Here is a 6,690-nt window from a genome sequence, read left to right as displayed (position 1 = left end):
AGGAATGTTAGGTAGCATTTCTTTATAAAGTTGAATTCTTATAGGAGATTTAAGAAATACTTTTTTGACACTGGATATCATGGTATTTACAAGAGGAGACTTTTTTCGTATTTCCTCTGCAACTCTGTTTAATCCATGCGCTACACAAGTAACATGTATTAAATCTGGGAAAAATGTTTTTAAATTTTGTCTTGCTTTCACCATATAAGGAGCAGCATCCGATAAAATAAGCAGTAATTTATTAGAAGGAATAGTTGTCGGAAGAAAAAAAGTTACTAATGTTTCTTGTATAAAACGCGAAATTGTTAAAGCATTTGTTTTCTCAAGTTGCTGGCATGAAATAAGATGAGATTTTGGTAAGGTATCTTCTTTAAGAACACCAATCAATAAATGAGCAATATACTTTCCTGAGGAATCAGTGGTTTCGTCTACAGATATGTAAAAATAATTACCTGCAATTTCTTCCTTAATATTAATTAACACCGACGAGTATAGCCCGTTCACATTATTTCTTCTTAGAGACCGATCACTTGGAACAATAAGTTTGCAATATTTTTTTAGAAACGAACTAAAATTTACATTTGCTAATTTTGAAAGCGGTATGTTTGCAGACACTAATGCGCGACACAAGTCTTCATTAAAAGTTTCTTGCTTATCTAATTTTTTTGAAGTAGATTGGAAACATTTAGCCATTGAAGTTTGATGTTTTGCTCCTATTTTTCCTTTTTTTGCAATGTGTGAAGCAGTTCTCACATGTTGGTCTATCTGAAATTTCTTCTCACATGCTATCTATAAATAAAAATAAAAACCTTTATTTTAACCCAACCTTTAAAATATAAAAATATAGAAGGTGTTTTTGGTTAATCAAATAACTGGTTTGGAAAAAAAAACACTCGCTAAGTGTTTTAAATGCAGTATTAATCCACAAATTAGTTTTGGTTACTAACCATTAGTACATCATATAACTTATTTTAAAATTCAACAAAAGTTTTTTTTTGTTAATTCAATTACAATAAACTGTTGTTATTAACTAAAAGAATTTAATTTTTTTTAATTTTAACACCCTGTATCTCGAAAAGTAAATAAGTTTGACCCCTCATTAACTATATCGTTTTGTTCAATTTTTCGAGAAGTATCTACAGTCAAACGTTGTAAGTGTCATTTGGAAACACCCTGTATGTATGAAATATTAGATATTTAATAGAAAATATTAGATACTTACAATTTTGCCACAGACTGAACAGTAGATTTTTCCCATATCCATAGACAGCTCTTTATAAGGTTTAATCCAAGTTGAAGCACTGGTTGTTTTAGGCATTATAAAATCACAATCTTCCTTTTTGTTACGCACAACGAGTGTTTACGCTTTGAATATCAAAACAAAAATGATTTACAAATCTGAGCATCAAATTAGAAATGTTTAGGTACCTAATTCAATAAACTGGGAGATTTTGGAAAATCCCTAAATTAGGAACAGAACTATTAGCCGTTTACCTGCTATTAAGATACAATAAATTGTAGATAGATTTGGGGATTAGATCATAAAATGCAAATGAGCGAACCCTTAGCGATTATCCAATAACTGAATGCCTCAGTGACCGAGACTTTCTAAGAATGTTGAGGGCTACTTAAATTGATCTTCTTTGAAATTGTAAATGTTTTGTACCTGTAGAGATTACGTACGTAGATCATTTCTTGATTAAAATGACTACAAAATTTTATACAAGAATTGAAATAAATTGGTATGTTTAAAAATTTTCAAATACAGTATAAAAATCTGAACTTTTATGCACTTTATGCAAACTTTTATACAAATATGCCAAAATATGAAATATTTGCATAAAATATGCACAATATGCAAAATATGCAATATGCATATTTGCCGAAGTCTACTTATAAATAAACGATTTCATAGCAATTCTAATTACATTTTTGTTTACATTCTTTATAATATTCTTTTTACTTTTTATAAAAAATTTAAAATAGGCAAATATAAACATATTTCTACATAAGTTATTGCAATTTGATAAAAATAAAAAAAGAATTATTAAGATTTGAACTTTCCACGAAGTTTTATACTCAAGAGCCAAGTACAATGTTTTGAAAACTGCTATAACGAGACATTTAAAAGTTTAATACGGAATGAAATTTTCCATTGTAGCGTAAAAACCATCGAATAATAATCAAACCCGTGTCGATAAAGCTAACCCAAGAGTTCCATTCTCCAATTCATATCAACAGTAATATTCCTTATGAGTGGTAACATTCGATAAGGCCATATTCGACAAGACCGTTCCAACGTAGGTTTCAATTCCGCCAGCGCAGCTGAACACTGAAAATTTTCATGGGAAAGATCTAAATGACAGCGCTCGAAGAGGTTTTGCCGCAAATGCCGCTTAATGCATTAAATTTTATGAATACCGGAAGTGTCTGTAGTAATCTCCGAACTATAATAATTTTAATCTTAGTTATGCTGGGGAGTTTATTTTATGAGGCGACACGTAAAGATTATGAATAAAACTACTGTTTATTACCCGTGGCCGTGCTTCGAGTGACGCAGATTTTATCTCTTGTCCTTTACCGGTACATTTATTCGGTACTACACATTTTAATCAGAGAAATCGCATCCACAAGATTTTATAGTTCCGTGTATCTTCTCTCCTTCCTTCTTATTTTCTATATAATAAGAAGGAATATATAATATAATATATTGTATACATATATATATATATATATATATATATATATATATATATATATATATATATATATATATATACTCAGTATGCAAACTTTGCAAACAAAACGTAACGGAGAAAATTTTGGTCAAATTCAAAGTATGTCAGTTTTTATTTTTAGTTTTATGTTCATTGATCTTGATTCTCTTAAGAATCTTAAGAATCTTAAAAAATAACTTAATAGTTTGTATTGCCTTCCCCAGCCCCTATAACTGCCTGTACACTTCGGCACATGCTGTCTATGAGGTTGCAAATATCATCTTGCTGGATGTTTTGCCATTCCTCTTCTAGAGCCAAGCGAAGTTCGTTAATTGAGGCTGATGCGACTTCGCAACCTCTAATATTTCTACCAAGCATTTCTCAAATGTGCTCTATTGGGTTCAGATCCTACGAACACGCTGGCCCGTTCATTTTATTAATACCAACTTCCTCTAAATATTGCATGACACACATTGCAGAGTGGGGTCTCTCATTAACTTGCATTAATAGAAAATCATCGCTGATATATTGAGAAAAGGGTACTACCTGATTATCTAAAATTTCTTCAATATACCATTGTGCAATCAACGAACCCTCAATAAATACCAATTCAGTGTGCGCCTTTCGGGATATTCCTGCCCATACCATCACCGAAAGCGCACTCCGCAAATCTCTCGTATAAAACGATCATCTAAAGCGGTAGTTTTGCGCTTTCTGCCACTTCCCGCTTTACCCTTGTTTGTTTCAATTCGTATAAAACCTTCCACTACCCTTTCGATGGTAGATCAATGAGTGTGTAGTACTCTAGCCACATATTTATAATTTCACCCATCTTCAACCAGAGCAACGGCTTTCGCACAATCTTCGACACTAAGAACCATGATCAATTATAGGTAAACAAAATGGAAGTGTCAATATGACATAATGATAACAGTCACCAAAGCCACCTCGTCGTATTAAAAAATAACTCATATTAATCATAATTACAAAAGTCTTAAATTGTGGGTGGCAAATCCATTTGGCTCTAAAAAATGAACCAAGGCATACTTTGTCATGAAACAAAAAACACAAACCGATTAATAACAACATTGAATCATCTGTTTAAATTTTTATAATAATTCTTGTTTTGAAATAATTTCATATAAATACAATTAATATTTTTAAACAAATTTAGTTTATATAATGATTAAATTTACTATCAAATGATATTTATCTCTATTTTATTATTAATATTTGGTCTGAATTTGACAGGTTTAAAACAACGTATGCTTCTATGCTTTGTTAATTCGTTAACAGGTGGTGTTAGGTGCAAATATAATAATTTGACTAAAATATAATAAATAAATAATAAAATTTCTTCATTTAATTGTATAATATATTATTTAAATTTATACAGAAAAATGTTAGCTCAGCGCTAATTCACAGTACCGCCTACTGTACTTTTTTTAATATAATTTGTTATTTATATAGTAAATAAATTCACTATCAAATGATATTTATTTATATTTTCATAATTTCATATAAATAAAATTTTATATAAATACAATTAGTAAAATCTTTTAATTTTCATGTTTATACAGTCACGGCGGAACAGTCCATTTGTTTACCTAATGAGGGAACAGTCGTTAGGTATACAAAATGTCGAAATTGACCATTATTTGTTATTTTAATTTTTGAAATGTTTCATAATTTTTTTAAAATTTAAAAATACAGGAACATAGTATAAAGCTTTTTTTAGTACACTGTAGTACCACTGGGTACCAGTGGTACCCACAGTACCACTTTTTTGTACGATGCGGTAATGCTTCGTCATGTGGAAAGGAAAAGTCTTTGATTAATGTGTACTTCCAGTTCTAACATTGCTATGAAGCAATAATTTTGACCCTTACCAGAAAAGTAATCAATAAGATACAGGTGACACCGAGAACCATGGAGAGATCAATGTTAAATATATTCCTCAGAGACAGAGTTTGAAATCAGATAGTTATAAAAAACTGGTATTAGGGACGCAGACAACGCAAAAACGGAACTAAGTAGGATCTGTAAGAATCAAAGATTAAAGATAAACCAATAAAATTTTAGAATCAAGACCCAGATACGATACTTATTCAGTAGATACTTAGTTCTCCAACAAAGTGGTTGGACGACATCAAACGCATTCACAATAACTGGATTCAAGTTCAAGATACTCAAAAAAGGAAGCAGTGTAATTATTAACGGTAGGTCCATGTTCAGCAGTGGACTCACAACGGCTAACGACGATGATAATACAGCCAATCACTAGAAGTTTTCCTTTTTTTTATTATTATGTCCTTCGTATTATGAATTTATTATATTTCTATATAATTGATGGATTCGACCGTTACTTGATGGAAATTCATTTTATGTAACAATAAAACACTGAAAACTTTGTTTTCAAAACTTCCACAAAATTTATTTTAAATTCTTATCACTACAGCTGTTTCGGCTGATTGCCTTTCTCAAGTGATCTGTTTTTGGCATGGGTTTACACTTTATAGTCTCTAATGAAATAGGTTGAGGAGGGGAGAACTGTTTGTCTCAAGCTGGTCATTCAGAATTATATCTGTGTTTTTTAATTTGTTAATTTCCATAGATTCTAACAAAGATAGCTTAAGGCCTTTATTTTGAATGTGGAGAATTTTAAATTCGTCATTAAAAGAATGATTATAATCTAGAAGGTGAAGTGCGTATGTTTCACAGGAACTAACAGGCAACTCGACCAATTTTTATCGTATATTAATTCTCTTCATAGTCATATTGAATTTACAATAGAAACAGAACAAAATCAATCCATAAATTTTTTAGATTTAAAAATTACCAGACTTAAAAACAAACATGACTTCTCCATATTTCATAAACCTACCCATACTGACACAACTATTCACAATTCGTCATCCCATCCCACACAACATAAACTGGCAGCCTATCATAGTATGTTACATAGATTAACAGCAATTCCTATGTCAAAATACAATTTTGAGACAGAATTAAATATCATTAAGCAAATAGCAGTAAACAATGGATACAACGAACAAACAATTAATAAAATGTTAAAATCAAAAACTACACAAGAAAGCCCTGAACTTAGTATTTCCACCACCAGAGAAAAAACCCAGTACCTTCTGCTCGATTACATATACAGGCAAAATATCAACAAAAATAGCCAAACACATAAAAAAGAAAGGAATAACACCAGCTTTCAGAACAAATAACAACCTAGGCAAATATATTAAAAACAACAAGAGCCAACATACAAAACACTTACACAGTGGTGTGTACAAACTTAAATGTGGCGACTGCCCAAAAACTTACATTGGTCAAACAGGTAGAAATTTTATTAAACGAATAGCAGAACATAAAAGGGCTTTCAATAATAGAAAAACAGATTCTACATACGCACTTCACCTTCTAGATCATAATCATTCTTTTAATGACGAATTTAAAATTTTCCACGTTCAAAATAAAGGCCTTAAGCTATCTTTGTTAGAATCTATGGAAATCAACAAATTAAAAAACACAGATATAATTCTGAATGACCAGCTTGAGACAAACAGTTCTCCCCTCCTCAACCTATTTCATTAGAGACTATAAAGTGTAAACCTATGCCAAAAACAGATCACTTGAGAAAGGCAATCAACCGAAATAGCTGTAGTGATAAGAATTTAAAATAAATTTTGTGGAAGTTTTGAAAACAAAGTTTTCAGTGTTTTATTGTTACATATTTCTATATCCTTCGGTAATTTTTAAGAGGTTCTAGAGTACATTTGTGTGTAATTTGATTTCAAATTAACTTTATCACATCAGTGCGTATCACTTTTCTCCTACTCACTTTAATTTCCCATAGACTAACATAGTTTTGATTTATTTTGGTAACAGTAAGAGAATTCAGTTTATTCTTGACAAGACAGAAATATCCGGGGTTACTCACCTTGTCATAATTAGACCCCTTCAT

This window comes from Diabrotica undecimpunctata, chromosome 3, assembly GCF_040954645.1.
Source record: "Diabrotica undecimpunctata isolate CICGRU chromosome 3, icDiaUnde3, whole genome shotgun sequence".
Classification (NCBI taxonomy): domain Eukaryota; kingdom Metazoa; phylum Arthropoda; class Insecta; order Coleoptera; family Chrysomelidae; genus Diabrotica; species Diabrotica undecimpunctata.
This window is presented reverse-complemented; position numbering follows the sequence as displayed.